Source organism: Dermacentor albipictus, chromosome 6, assembly GCF_038994185.2.
Source record: "Dermacentor albipictus isolate Rhodes 1998 colony chromosome 6, USDA_Dalb.pri_finalv2, whole genome shotgun sequence".
NCBI lineage: Eukaryota > Metazoa > Arthropoda > Arachnida > Ixodida > Ixodidae > Dermacentor > Dermacentor albipictus.
Genome location: NC_091826.1, coordinates 136323484 through 136339546, shown reverse-complemented (window position 1 = coordinate 136339546; position 16063 = coordinate 136323484). Strand labels below are relative to the sequence as shown.

At 50.2% G+C, this 16063-nt stretch overlaps 1 protein-coding gene and 1 long non-coding RNA gene across 17 annotated transcripts in view; one reads left to right on the top strand and one right to left on the bottom strand.

The window, feature by feature from the left end:
- Positions 1-16063, top strand: part of shf (WNT inhibitory factor 1) — a 506799-nt gene that overhangs the window by 376293 nt on the left and 114443 nt on the right. The gene's annotated exons all lie outside the window — the stretch shown is intronic.
- Positions 5820-8050, bottom strand: LOC135902285 (uncharacterized). The gene is made up of 2 exons (XR_010564475.2): positions 7120-8050; positions 5820-5951 (listed from the first exon to the last, which is right to left on the bottom strand). It is a non-coding gene; the product is annotated as an uncharacterized lncRNA (long non-coding RNA).

Here is a 16063-nt window from a genome sequence, read left to right as displayed (position 1 = left end):
ACGCAGTCCAGCAGGCTGAGCAAATTGCGAAGCGTGCTTGTTGTATCGGCGCAGGACATACAAAATACCGAAAGCAGAAATGAGCTCGCGATACAACAATGCTCTAGAACAGGATTTTGAATTCATAAACGAACCAAAATGTTTGGTTAAGCTGACCTGCCAAATCTCTCCGTTCCACTTGTTGAGTCAAGCGGAGGCGGACGTCTGTTAAAAGGTGGAGATATCGATGGCACATAAGCAGGATCGTTCGCAACGTTGTTTTTTTTTCTGTTACCAACGATGTAACGGCTGCAGATTCTTGAGTTTTCACTTGGTTACCACGGTCCTCTGTCAGGGCTACGCAACACAATTACAGAACAAAATTGTCGCACTTTCTCATGCGAGCCGCTGTGTTGTGGGGAATGCAAGTAATTCCATTACCCAACAGGTTGAACGGCCCGTATCCAGCGCTCTCGCCTTTCCCCTTCATACGATTGCGATGGAAATCGGTAAATGTGAACGTTGTTATTCAGTCCTTCACGTTCATGGCAATTTACAACACAACAGCAGCGTCGATTGCGGCGTTTCTTCGTAGCGCACGGAGCTATCGCGGTTGCCGTCGTTTCCGCCATCAGTCTGAAGAGTGAGCCAGCAAGCGCTTTATGGCACTTCGGCGGCGCGTCCGACTAGCGTAGAAATTCATAGCTCTCCGTCTGGGTGTTAAATGCGCAAAACACTCGCAATATGGACCAAAATCTAGTCAAATCGTTGTTTCGCAGTCGCTAGCTGCATAGGCAATTTAGCAAGGGAGTCGGGCTTCGCACTACTCAATTACTGCCTCTTCGCATCGGCAGGTGGCGCTACGCGTCTTGCAAAACTCCAGAGTCTGACGTCTATAAAACGCCGACTGCAAAGGCCGGCCGAAGAGGTTGCGCGACGTGATGTCCGAGCACAATGCTCGGTCGGCGGCGTCTTTCGCGCAACGGAGGCTGCGCTTATATAGACCTTTGCACCGGAAGCCTCGAACCAGAGAGTCGGAAACGGATATCAGGCCACCGGTAGCGAGAGTAGCTAGCGTCTCATAGTTGCCCTCTCTTGCTGGACTGTCACGCGCGCAGTTCCCGCATTGACTGCACGACGTTTTCGCGATATTAAGCTTATCCGCACAGGCTATGCGAACGTCCGGGCAACACTGCGCTGTGTACGGTTGTTCGAACAACAAGAAGAAGCGCAGTGCAGCACGCACAATGTTCTGCAAGAGGACTGCGGCTGCAACGTGTACCTGTTGTATCGGTTTTCTGCCAACGCGGTACTGAAGCATCGCTGGATTAGCGCTGTAAATCGTAAAGCAGGAGACACACAGTACGATACGGCGTCCGATCGGACGTGCGGAGCCGCATGCTCCGGCATGCGGCATACGACGATTCGGGGCACACGGTGCGTGCATCCGAAAGATCGAGCTCCGCCCAGATACAGCCCCCCAGCTTCACTTCATACCCCGTCGAGAAACGCAATATAAACAACTCCGCACAACACTGCTTCGCTTTACGCGAACGCTGCCAATAAAATTATGCCCCTGCGAGTGACGGAACCCTTCACGACGGCGCGTTGTCCACTGACGGCTCCGCCAACAGCAAGTGATAGGGCCGGTAGGCCTAGCTAGGCGGACGCTGCGGCCGACGGCGCTTGCAATCCAACGCGAGCTCGTCAAAGAGCGCTTATTTTTGCCAAAACAATTAACACTGCACACTTAGGTTGCCCGTAATTAAATACAATTGGTTTACTCGACGCCGTCGTTGCGAAGGGCAAACGTGCAAGCGAAGCGAGCAGCCTCGCCCAGACGGTCGGTGTGTGCTGCCTGCCCGCGAAATGCCCTCGCGTCGCGGCTCCCGATCTCGCCGATAGCTAGGTGCTAGTGTACTAGGCGCATAACAGGCACACGTTCGAGATAATTTTACTAAATTGGTAACTATTTAGTGTCGGAAACAAACTGCAGCAGGCAAGTAAAAAACGACGGTGCGGTTGTCGGACGCGTCGGACGATGAAAATCTGCCCGGTTTGTCGCACGCCGGACTTCCGATCCGGCGCTTCGGCACGGCAAAACACCTTGATTCCGGCTGCCGTTCTGGCGCGTCGACCGCCGGATCGGACCGTGTGTCTCCCGCTTAAGGGATTCGTCCCTACGGAGTCGTCGCGCGTGTGCTCGATTCATTTTATCGACGGGAAGCGGACATCAGAGAATCCAGAGCCGATGCTTCAGCTCGGATACGCGAGGAAGGTAAGACGCGCTGCGTGTGTCTCCATCGTCAGCGCCTAATGTTTAGATGGGCCATAAATTTGCAAATATGAGCCAACAAGGTCAAGTTTTGGCCTTGTTTGCGCAAGGCGGCAAGCCGACAGTGGCTGACGTCGACGCCATTCCGCAATCGCACGGACTGATTCGGAGCCACGGGCGCTCAAAACAGGAAAGTATTCGCCTTAATGCGTAAAGAGACACCGCTTAACACTGGTGATACTTGCACTAAAGGTCCAAAACGACGCTGAGGAGACTTAAGACACGGAGAATCATAGGTGAAAGCAGCTGCAGCGCTGAGCTGACGCTTCCCGGCGCCATCCGACAGTCGCGTGCAGTCGTACAGCCGCTGCCAGCGGGAAAGTTTCCGTCTCGATGTGTAGCCGAGGCCTCTCGACACTGGCGAAAATAGCACGAAAGTGGCAAGACGACTCTGTGAAGGCCCAAGATACGGAGCAACAGAGATGTAGATAGCAACCAACGTTTTTAGATCTGTTTGTTGAGAGCAAGAGCAGCGCTGAGCCGGCTGAAGCTGAGCGACGACAGTCCAGTATGGCGTCGCCGCCAAGCAGACGCTAGGCGGCGCCAGTAGTCCAAATATGGTGGCGCCCATGGAAGCCTCAGTGCAAAGGTCTATAGACGAGGCAACCTAAAGTTTGCCCGCGCGGCACCAGCGCCGAACGCTCCCCTAGCGGACCGACGGAAGTTTCGAGGGTCGTCGATGCGCTGGCGCGCGCCCGTGTTCTGTACGGCGGGAGCGCTCGTGCGCGTGGTTTTTGCGATGCCGAGTGCGACCTCATCAGCCAGGAAAGGTGGCATACAATACTGATGTGTTGTCGATTGCCACAGCAGCCTCGCAAACACGAAAGGTCCTACGCCGCCCGTGAAGTTCTACAGATTTCCTGGGAAGTGGTACGAGAAGGACAGACGACAAGCATGGATAACTGCAGTGCGCGGCCGAGTCAAGTAAGTCTCATACTTTCGCATTCGCGTGTAATATCTTGAAAGCGGAATAGTCATATGCCTGTTTTTAGCGCACGGCCGTTTGTTTAGTCGTGTCGCGTTGTTGAATTGTGGTGGCATTCGCCGTTTGTTAGCGGTGAATGCATGCGTGTTGCGCCGCTAAGCTCTACGACGCGTGCTCGATTCCCAGCCACGGCGGCCGCATTTCGAAAGGGGCAAAATGCAAGAACACCCTTGTTACCGTGTGCTTTGATTTTTGTGCACGTTAAAGAACCCCCAGAGGTTAAAATTATTCCTGAGAGCAGTCCCGGTGGTGCCGACTGCTGAGAAGACTGTTGTGATTGCCATTGGTCTGTTTGGCGCCGCTTCCATCTGCATCGCATATGAATGAAACAGTATGTGTGCCTATTTGTTGTGAGGATTAAATTACTCCCAATTATATGTTCGCAAAGGTAACGTTCCTGTGATTGTGTGCATATATTATTCTACAAGAGTGGTACCACTACAAGTTATGATACTTGCACACTTAGATACTTAGAAAGCATGGGTAAACAGCAAACATAACGCGCACGTCTCGAGCGGCTGCTTTCCGATCTGCCGTTTCCCGACGCACGCGACGACCGCGGCTTGCATTAAATACGGTCTGCTACCACACAAAAGTAGCGCGCGGCCCCTTTCGTTACCTGCACAACTAGTAATTTAAGTTGCAGCGTTTGGAAAAGGGAAATTATTCTCTTGAGCTCGTCCATGCCGATCGCGAGGGAAGGCACAGTGCAATCAAATAAATTCGGGGGTTCTAAGTGCCAAAACCATGCCAAAACCACGAAATCATTATGAGGCCCGCTGTAATGCGGAGTCTCAGGAATAATTTTAACCTCTGGCGGTTCATTAACGTGCACAAAAAAATGGCTGTGGCTTAGCTAAGGTTAAGCCCAGGATGCGAAGCATACTAGCCTTTATTTTAGTTGTTGAACCACTGTTTAGCCTGGTGAACTGCTGTTGCTTGGCTATATTTGGTTCGGCTAGACGAAGAAACAACTCATGCGTTACTCTGCTTCGCTTTCAAGAGTGGAACGCGACAGCGTTCCCGTCGACCCGCCAAGGGGTGTAAGACAATGGGCTACGGCGCAGCGACTACGCGCCCCGCATTGGACGCGGTGAGCGTCAAGCAACGCAGCGTTCGGCGCGGCAACGAAATGTGCGCCTTAGCAAGCGACGCACGCCTGAGCCTTAGAAACAGCTCGTTTCTAAGGCAACACCGCATTCACTAGAGGCGCTTTTGTACCGCTTTGAAGCATCGTACTCGTGGCTCAGTGGTAGCGTCTCCGTCTCACACTCCGGAGACCCTGGTTCGATTCCCACCCAGCCCATCTTGCAAGAATTGAGCCAAATCCACCTGGAAAATCAGTCTCTGTAGCACGCCGCAACCTTCGCTTCTCATTCCAACGAGCAACTCCAGATGTCTCCAGGAGGCATCTCACCTCGTGAGTGTCTAGCAGAGGCAAGCGCAGCTGCTTATATACCGCCGCGACGCCGCGAGTTGGAGCCCCGTTTCTCCTCTGTCGTGACGTCACGGCGTCACGTGGTATTGAAGGCGACACCCATAGAGTTTCTCACTATAACACCTAGAGGGTAATCTGGCGCCACCGTCTATGGGAGTTTCTTAAGGGGGCACCGTGCCGTCATGGGAATGACGGTATATGTGTCTGCGAGGCTCGTGTTGGCTGGTGTTGTAAGACGCTTCGTCTAAAACGTGGATATGGCTACGCAAATAACGCGTTCTCAAAGTAAAATCTTCATAAAATGATTCCATTCATGCATATTACATCTTTACTCACCCACAATGCATGACCGAGCAAAGAAAAGCAACAGACGCCCAACTGTTTCAAAGCGAGCGCGAACCTTGTCGTCTGTCCTCCAACTTTAGCGGCCCGCTGATACCTTTTACGTAACATGTAGTCGTACACACAATGACAAGTTCTCATAGTTAAACAAAACATGTTCTCCCGCAATAATAAAACTAAAACAGCTTTTCACGCGCTGTTTTAGTAGAAAATGAATCATTGTGACAGACGGAACGGTATATTCTAGAGCACTGTATCAAGGTGTCCTGTCTCTACGAGAACGATGCCAATCCGAATCCACAATATACCGGCATTCCCATGCATACCACAGCGCAGCAGCGCCAGATTTCCCTCTAGGTAATGTAGTGAGAAACTCTATGGCGACACCGCCGCGCTTGAGGAGCTGGGTCGAGCCATAGAGAATGGATTACAACAAGAGCGGACACTCCCATAGAGCCCAGCGGCCGAATCGACTGCAGCGCACCAAGCCGTGGATGTTAAAACCTGAAGCTCGGTTTTGTGCGCGCGCGTTTTGAATTCTAGCTGGTGCGCGTCACGCCGGCTCCGTTTTCTTTTGTTTGTTTTTTGCTTTTGCAGCAAATATTTATTTACATATTTTTTATTTAATAAATATTAATTTGCAAATTATTTTGTTAAGTAAAATTGATTGCGAACGATCTTCACGAGCCTCCATTAAATATGTGACACGTGCAATTTCATAAAGACGCAAGACACCTTGAGAAATGTGGAAAAATTAACGTTTATTTTATTCTTTGTAAATGCTCGTCGCGGGCTTTTGTGCATTCGTCCAGCGTTGTGGCACCAGGTAAGCAGCAGTAGTTTCCGCAGGAAGCTCCACCAGACGGTGTGAGCTGAAAAATTACAAGCGTTATTTTGGTATTAACATCTAAGAATAATGCCTGTAGAGACGAAGCGTGCGAAAGTGGTGAGTGGGCGGCATTACGAACAAAAGCAGTTCGTATTTACACACACGGCGTAGAAAGTACCCGACTCATCCCAAGCAATACCGTACATACCACAAACATTCTAATTCCAAGCATTCCCCTCTTCCCAGTACTTCTTTCCTGCACTTTAATAGCACGAATGCGCGGGCAACGGCGCGTTTCGCGAACTTGGCTACAACCGACGCGATAGTACGCTACGAATACACAGAGGTGGCCACAACACAGGCTCTCAATCAGAGCATGCTGGACGCTCGCAGAATTCCTTCTACTCGCACTCAAGACAAAATGCGTGGGTGCCGTTCAGAAGACAGAATTTTCGAGTTACTAGTTCCTGGCGTTTGAGCTCCTTGGCTTATCTCTTGTGCGTTCTGCAAGCGCAAGCAACGCACTCCCGTGTTATCAGTCTTGACGATTGCTCGTCGCGTTTTCGACAAGCGTGGGTACTGAAAGACGGCTTAAATTGTTGCGGGGACATAAAAATTGCGACAAATTTGTCGGAATAAGATTCAGTACGCGCCAAACTGTCACCACGGCCGAGCTGCTTTTCGCTGCGTCACAACAGGCGCGACGAGCGGGCCTCGTAACATAAAAGTATCGAAAATAATTTTCAACAATGTTGGGCGTCAGAGAAAGAAAAGCGCCATGAACTTGTCACTGCATTAAAGCGCGAAACCGCGCACCACGGCCGAGCTGATTTTCGCTAACCGAGTCACAGCGCCAGGCGCGCCCACTGCGCTCGAAAGGTAGCCCAAAAAGCTATGAAATTAGTTTCAATAATGTTGGCAGTCAGAGAAAGCGCCAAAACTTGTCACAGTAAAATTCAGTACACGCGAAACTGCGTCACAGCACCCTGTGCGACTAGCGTGCCCAAGAACTACCGAAATTAGTTAATAACAATATTGGGGCTTATAGGAAGTGTCGCAAACATCTCCCAGTGCGATTTTTTAATTCAAATTAACCGCTCCACGACGGCCACGCTGTTTTTCGTTAACTGCGTCACAAGTCTAGCCTAGTTGCCGGGCAGTAAGCCTAATTGCTTGAAGTGCGTCGCAGACTGTCGAACAAAGTTTCTCACCTTGCCGTAGTCCAATAGTGCAGTGCTGCCTTGTCGAAGTTCCGAATGAACGCAATAATTCGCCGGGAGGCCACCAAACCAGGCTAAATACCAAAATAGAAAAACAGGCAGACAGGCGCCCGAACAGTCCAACGCTCACATGCGCGGCCGCTCACTCTCGCTTCGGCGGCGTGTCTGACCATTGGTCTGACGAATGACGCAAACATCTGGCTCGTCATTCGCCGGTTCGCCTGTCGCTAGGCAACGGAAGTAAGCCGCAAGAATATAAGAAATAGAACAATTTCTGTTAATCTCATTTCACATTCTTCTTTTTCCCGATGCTCGCGGCCCCAATTCGTCGATGTTAAAAGTATAGCGTGACGTGTTTCCTGTTTCCAATTTTCGCCGAGTGTCCGCTCTTGTTCAATCCCTTTCTCTATGGTTTGGTTGAGCTCTCGTAATATGCTCAATCAAAGCACACGGTAACAAGGGTGTTCTTGCATTTTGCCCCTACCGAAATGCGGCCGCCGTGGCTGGGAATCGAGCACGCGTCGTAGAGCTTAGCAGCGCAACACGCATGCATTTACCGCTAGCAAACGACGGATGCCACCACAATTCAACAACGCGACACGACTAAACAAACGGCCGTGCACTAAAAACAGGCATATGACTATTCCGCTTTCAAGATATTACACGCGAATGCGAAAGTATGAGACTTACTTGACTCGGCGCACTGCAGTTATCCATGCTTGTCGTCTGCCCTTCTCGTACCACTTCCCCGGAAATCTGTAGAACTTCACGGGAGGCGTACGACCTTTCGTGTTTTCGAGGCTGCTGTGGCAATCAACAACACATCAGTATTGCGTGCCGCCTTTCCTGGCTGGTGAGGTCGCACTCGGCATCGCAAAAACCACGTGCACGAGCGCTCCCGCCGTACAGAACACGGGCGCGCGCTTGCGCAGCGACGACCCTCGAAACTTCCATCGGTCCGCTAGGGGAGCATTCGGCGCTGGTGCCGCGCGGGCAAACTTTAGGTTGCCTCGTCTATTAGCCCCGACACGGAGGAAGGAAACTAAGGAGAGGCCCTGACGTCACTCTTTGTGAAGCAAAAGTGAAGCCGGAAGTTGGCGTTGCTCATGGCGATGCTCCGCCTTTTGTGCCACCCTCCTCTCTTGTTTATATCTTGCGCGAAACCACGCCGCGCTGCGCGTGGTTTCGCGCACGCTCGCGCAACATCCGGCAGAGCACGGTGCAGGTAACACAGCGCAACAAGACACGGTGACTAACGCAAACCCGCCCACACAGCGCCTTTGCAACGGCACGAAACCTACCAGAGCAACACGTGTGAGCGCTCAAAAAATCAGAACAACGCCGCCATTGTGGCCCAAAAGGCGTGGCCATGCAGCAAAAAAAAAAAATAAAAAAGCAGCAAAAAGAATGAGAACCTATACGTCATTTCCGCCACACTTTTCTCCTAGCGCGCGGAGGGGGTAGGGCCTCTCCTTAGTTTCCTTCCTCCGTGAGCCCCGAGAACGAACACGAGCGGCGCTGCGAGCGCCGCTCGCGTGACGTCAGGGCACGGACTCGTGCCTGTCGTCTGCTACAGTTCGGGCGTTGTCCGGGCGCTTTCTGCGGTGTTTTCGTTTGTTCGCCCTCGTTCTCTCTGCTTGTATACTTATGGTGGTCGTCTCAAATATATTTTTATGACGTCTTCCTTTGCGAACATTTATTCAAAGAGCTAATTTCTTAGACAACAATGCAGCTCTCGAAGGCAAGGCTACAGTGCCAGCCGAAGCGACGCAGACCAGCCCATTGCGGGTTTTTCATACGCGGATAGACAATCGCAAAAGCATAGCCTATAGGAATCCAGTTATGATACCATACCTGCCGCGGTGCAACAAGTATGTCACAAAGCTGGCTATATATGACTACTACAGCAGTTACGTTGATTTTATTCCGCTAAAACAGGTTTGCTCACGACGAGTAGTTCATGGTATAATATCGAATTTTTGCATTTCCTCACAGAAACGCTCGGCAGTAGCACGGTGACTTAACTAATACTGGAGCTTAGATTCTACACGCCTCACTTGCTTCTTTAACTGCTTGTCAACATTAGGCGGTTCTTCACGTGTTTATTTTTTTTAAGCAGCGGAAATTTGAAGTAAAGTTAATGAAGGCTTACAGCTATTTACAGAGTACAAATAGGAATGTACCAATATATATTCCCTTTTCCGTGCTACACGTTCAACTCACCTCTTTAGAGCGCGTTTGTTAATGATTAATAATGCATGTTATGTTCCTCTTTTTTTGTCTATGTTACCAAGTGAATATCATTTATTTATTTCAATGCCGCAGTGTGTTTTGCATTGTTATCGTGGAAATATTTCACTGTGCTTTCATATATTGTATAACTGCAATGTTTTATGGCCACTATATAGATGTAATTTATATGGCGCTTGATGTGTTACCCCATGCAGCCATATTGTACCTAAGAGGGTGAGATTACCTCAAGCCGCGTCTGTGCGGCTTTTTTCCCTCATCCACCTCCATTTACCACTCCTCTGTACATGTGTGTGTGTAAACGGAAATTAATAAATCAAATCACATCAAACTCACTTGAGAAATTTACTGGTGCTTGTTGCTTAAGGAATATACATGACGAATCTGTTTGGCAAACTGACACAGGCTGCTCGGCCCATTTTTTTTAGTGAAGTATGCCTGCTGGACCACATAGCTGTAGCCAGAAAGCAGTCGAAGCGTCAATGACTAGTAGTATGGGACATATTGAAGATATCGAAATTCCCCCTGTGGAGGGTCAGAAATCAAGTGAAAGTATATGCAAGGCTTGTGGTGCTTTCTTTATGAATGTTTGCGATTGGATTGGAGCAAACTTAAATTAGCCTGCAAGGTTCTCTTTTAAGTACCGACGAAGCGAATAGTTATCCGTTTGTATAATTAAATAATGCTGGATCGAGACATGGTGAGACAAAAGGTGCTTGAATTTTCTTTTTGTAGGCAATCTAAGCTGCGTAGTAGTAGCTCGAGAATACTTTAGCCATTCCAGTTGGCACTGTAAAAAAATGCTTTATGGTTTTAATTCGAAGTTGAAGTGAACTGATGGGTTTCGCGAACATAGCGTGCCTCGCCATACGGACAGTCGATTGCTACCGTTACGTGATCAGGGGTGGGCCATATTGTCGATAAAGGCTACTGAGGGCCACTATGATACATTTCATCACTTTCAAATGAGTGGCTGTCGATCTAAACAACGAAACTTTTCTCTCAGGTGATTGCTACTATGGTGTTTGTGAATTAAATATGTAAATACTCTACATGACACGCCGTCGTGTTAGCAGCCATGAGCAATTCGTTTTTTGGAGGCATGTTTCAGAGGGGGATGAAAGTAGCAGCAAACATTTTCATAAGAAATGCGCGCCTAACTATTCTTTTACGCATTAATGAATGGCCATATTTGAATAGAACAACACAACAGAGTAATAGGAATCATGATGACAGCTTCGCTGGGCAGTGTCTTTCTAATATCGGATAACATGTTGACGCCAATTACCAAATTTTTCTTCCACGTAAAATGCAATACCTCTCATAGCTAAATACTAAAGGAATGTTAAGTGTTTAGCGAAGCATCATACACAACTTCGCGCGTTGAATTTGCAGATATTCTCTTTTTAGTCAAAATTTACCGATAGACACGGCGCATATATGCATTGCAAAACCTTGTAGACCCCTTTAACGCTACTTAGCTTGCGATATCCAAGTCGCAAAGTTTCTCGACTCACACGCTTTTGAAGAAGAAACTGTGGTTAAGGTATTGCAGCTGAAAGAAGCCGACTTATTCTTCAATACGTACGGCTCGAGCCACCTATACCCCAAGCATACACGAAGGGAACGAGCGCGCGCGGCAGCCGAGCGAGCCGGAGCGAGCGGCGTCCTGGCCGTGACGTCACTCGCCAGAGGGCGCCATTCCTCTTTCTCGGGGCTAATAACACCTAGAGGGTAATCTGGCGCCACCGTCTATGGGAGTTTCTTAAGGGGGCACCGTGCCGTCATGGGAATGACGGTATATGTGTCTGCGAGGCTCGTGTTGGCTGGTGTTGTAAGAGGCTTCGTCTAAAACGTGGATATGGCTACGCAAATAACGCGTTCTCAAAGTGAAATCTTCATAAAATGTTTCCATTCACGCATATTACATCTTTACTCACCCACGATGCATGACCAAGCGAAGAAAAGCAAGAACAGACGACCAACTGTTTCAAAGCGAGCGCGAACCTTGTCGTCTGTCCTCCAACTTTAGCGGCCCGCTGATACTTTTTACGTAACACGTAGTCGTACACACAATAACAAGTTCTCATAGTTAAAGAAAACATGTTTTCGCGTAATAATAAAGCTAAAACAGCTTTTCATGTGCTGTTCTAGTAGAAAACGAATCATTGTGACAGACGGAACGGTACTTGCCAAGCGCGTCTTCAAGGTGCCCTGTCTCTACGACAACGATGCCAATCCGAATCCACAATATACCGGCATTCCCATGCATACCACAGCGCAGCAGCGTCAGATTTCCCGCTAGGTAATGTAGTGAGAAACTCTATGGTCGCTACCATGGAAATTATAGAGGGACCTTAAGAGCGGTAGGGTCGTCGCGCCCCTGGCGGCGGCAAAAGGCGTAACTCTTGGAGAAAAACTCCCATTGCTTCCGCGGCGAATGCGAAGGCCGTAAGAATTAAGGAAAGCGCGCGCTCCCCTAGAGACCGGCCGTGTGCAAGGAGAGCTGTACGCAAGCGAAGGTGCATATACCACAATGGACCCCTCTCTTTCGTTTGTGTTGAGGCACGGTTTCCTAAAAATCAAGGACCTGGAAAGCTTCTTCCGCCCATCGACGCTTCCGAAAGGAAGCTCAGCAGGGCGAAAGTGCGTGTACAATATCAAATAAAGTATCAAGTGCGTGCTGCAACTCGCAAGTACAGAGAGCATCAGGTTTGTCTATAGGCATATCAGCATAAAAATCTAAGCATTTCAAATTGGTTCATAGTGAATATGTCCTGAACACAAGACTTAAGTATCTCCTATATTTTTATGTATTTTATAGTAATGTTTTGTCTCGCAATCATTTACAGAGAGTAAATCCTTTCATAGCTATTTCCAGGGCAGCAAACAGAAAACGTTTTCCAAGGCAGCAAACAGCGTGCGATCATAAAGAAAGTAAGCTTCCTACAGGGCCTACGCGCTGTATCTTTCTTTCTCGCAGAAGCTACAGCATCGCTCAGCACCTTAATTTGAAATTTTCGCAGACGCTTCGAGCAACAAGCGCGCATAAATAAATGTAAATAAACGCGATTTTTTTGTACACACGTGCGTTACTTCACAATTAGTCATCCGGTGCTCCTACAACAACTTTATTGCTCACATTTGAAAAACGCAGTCCAGCAGGCTGAGCAAATTGCGAAGCGTGCTTGTTGTATCGGCGCAGGACATACAAAATACCGAAAGCAGAAATGAGCTCGCGATACAACAATGCTCTAGAACAGGATTTTGAATTCATAAACGAACCAAAATGTTTGGTTAAGCTGACCTGCCAAATCTCTCCGTTCCACTTGTTGAGTCAAGCGGAGGCGGACGTCTGTTAAAAGGTGGAGATATCGATGGCACATAAGCAGGATCGTTCGCAACGTTGTTTTTTTTTCTGTTACCAACGATGTAACGGCTGCAGATTCTTGAGTTTTCACTTGGTTACCACGGTCCTCCGTCAGGGCTACGCAACACAATTACAGAACAAAATTGTCGCACTTTCTCATGCGAGCCGCTGTGTTGTGGGGAATGCAAGTAATTCCATTACCCAACAGGTTGAACGGCCCGTATCCAGCGCTCTCGCCTTTCCCCTTCATACGATTGCGATGGAAATCGGTAAATGTGAACGTTGTTATTCAGTCCTTCACGTTCATGGCAATTTACAACACAACAGCAGCGTCGATTGCGGCGTTTCTTCGTAGCGCACGGAGCTATCGCGGTTGCCGTCGTTTCCGCCATCAGTCTGAAGAGTGAGCCAGCAAGCGCTTTATGGCACTTCGGCGGCGCGTCCGACTAGCGTAGAAATTCATAGCTCTCCGTCTGGGTGTTAAATGCGCAAAACACTCGCAATATGGACCAAAATCTAGTCAAATCGTTGTTTCGCAGTCGCTAGCTGCATAGGCAATTTAGCAAGGGAGTCGGGCTTCGCACTACTCAATTACTGCCTCTTCGCATCGGCAGGTGGCGCTACGCGTCTTGCAAAACTCCAGAGTCTGACGTCTATAAAACGCCGACTGCAAAGGCCGGCCGAAGAGGTTGCGCGACGTGATGTCCGAGCACAATGCTCGGTCGGCGGCGTCTTTCGCGCAACGGAGGCTGCGCTTATATAGACCTTTGCACCGGAAGCCTCGAACCAGAGAGTCGGAAACGGATATCAGGCCACCGGTAGCGAGAGTAGCTAGCGTCTCATAGTTGCCCTCTCTTGCTGGACTGTCACGCGCGCAGTTCCCGCATTGACTGCACGACGTTTTCGCGATATTAAGCTTATCCGCACAGGCTATGCGAACGTCCGGGCAACACTGCGCTGTGTACGGTTGTTCGAACAACAAGAAGAAGCGCAGTGCAGCACGCACAATGTTCTGCAAGAGGACTGCGGCTGCAACGTGTACCTGTTGTATCGGTTTTCTGCCAACGCGGTACTGAAGCATCGCTGGATTAGCGCTGTAAATCGTAAAGCAGGAGACACACAGTACGATACGGCGTCCGATCGGACGTGCGGAGCCGCATGCTCCGGCATGCGGCATACGACGATTCGGGGCACACGGTGCGTGCATCCGAAAGATCGAGCTCCGCCCAGATACAGCCCCCCAGCTTCACTTCATACCCCGTCGAGAAACGCAATATAAACAACTCCGCACAACACTGCTTCGCTTTACGCGAACGCTGCCAATAAAATTATGCCCCTGCGAGTGACGGAACCCTTCACGACGGCGCGTTGTCCACTGACGGCTCCGCCAACAGCAAGTGATAGGGCCGGTAGGCCTAGCTAGGCGGACGCTGCGGCCGACGGCGCTTGCAATCCAACGCGAGCTCGTCAAAGAGCGCTTATTTTTGCCAAAACAATTAACACTGCACACTTAGGTTGCCCGTAATTAAATACAATTGGTTTACTCGACGCCGTCGTTGCGAAGGGCAAACGTGCAAGCGAAGCGAGCAGCCTCGCCCAGACGGTCGGTGTGTGCTGCCTGCCCGCGAAATGCCCTCGCGTCGCGGCTCCCGATCTCGCCGATAGCTAGGTGCTAGTGTACTAGGCGCATAACAGGCACACGTTCGAGATAATTTTACTAAATTGGTAACTATTTAGTGTCGGAAACAAACTGCAGCAGGCAAGTAAAAAACGACGGTGCGGTTGTCGGACGCGTCGGACGATGAAAATCTGCCCGGTTTGTCGCACGCCGGACTTCCGATCCGGCGCTTCGGCACGGCAAAACACCTTGATTCCGGCTGCCGTTCTGGCGCGTCGACCGCCGGATCGGACCGTGTGTCTCCCGCTTAAGGGATTCGTCCCTACGGAGTCGTCGCGCGTGTGCTCGATTCATTTTATCGACGGGAAGCGGACATCAGAGAATCCAGAGCCGATGCTTCAGCTCGGATACGCGAGGAAGGTAAGACGCGCTGCGTGTGTCTCCATCGTCAGCGCCTAATGTTTAGATGGGCCATAAATTTGCAAATATGAGCCAACAAGGTCAAGTTTTGGCCTTGTTTGCGCAAGGCGGCAAGCCGACAGTGGCTGACGTCGACGCCATTCCGCAATCGCACGGACTGATTCGGAGCCACGGGCGCTCAAAACAGGAAAGTATTCGCCTTAATGCGTAAAGAGACACCGCTTAACACTGGTGATACTTGCACTAAAGGTCCAAAACGACGCTGAGGAGACTTAAGACACGGAGAATCATAGGTGAAAGCAGCTGCAGCGCTGAGCTGACGCTTCCCGGCGCCATCCGACAGTCGCGTGCAGTCGTACAGTCGCTGCCAGCGGGAAAGTTTCCGTCTCGATGTGTAGCCGAGGCCTCTCGACACTGGCGAAAATAGCACGAAAGTGGCAAGACGACTCTGTGAAGGCCCAAGATACGGAGCAACAGAGATGTAGATAGCAACCAACGTTTTTAGATCTGTTTGTTGAGAGCAAGAGCAGCGCTGAGCCGGCTGAAGCTGAGCGACGACAGTCCAGTATGGCGTCGCCGCCAAGCAGACGCTAGGCGGCGCCAGTAGTCCAAATATGGTGGCGCCCATGGAAGCCTCAGTGCAAAGGTCTATAGACGAGGCAACCTAAAGTTTGCCCGCGCGGCACCAGCGCCGAACGCTCCCCTAGCGGACCGACGGAAGTTTCGAGGGTCGTCGATGCGCTGGCGCGCGCCCGTGTTCTGTACGGCGGGAGCGCTCGTGCGCGTGGTTTTTGCGATGCCGAGTGCGACCTCATCAGCCAGGAAAGGTGGCATACAATACTGATGTGTTGTCGATTGCCACAGCAGCCTCGCAAACACGAAAGGTCCTACGCCGCCCGTGAAGTTCTACAGATTTCCTGGGAAGTGGTACGAGAAGGACAGACGACAAGCATGGATAACTGCAGTGCGCGGCCGAGTCAAGTAAGTCTCATACTTTCGCATTCGCGTGTAATATCTTGAAAGCGGAATAGTCATATGCCTGTTTTTAGCGCACGGCCGTTTGTTTAGTCGTGTCGCGTTGTTGAATTGTGGTGGCATTCGCCGTTTGTTAGCGGTGAATGCATGCGTGTTGCGCCGCTAAGCTCTACGACGCGTGCTCGATTCCCAGCCACGGCGGCCGCATTTCGAAAGGGGCAAAATGCAAGAACACCCTTGTTACCGTGTGCTTTGATTTTTGTGCACGTTAAAGAACCCCCAGAGGTTAAAATTATTCCTGA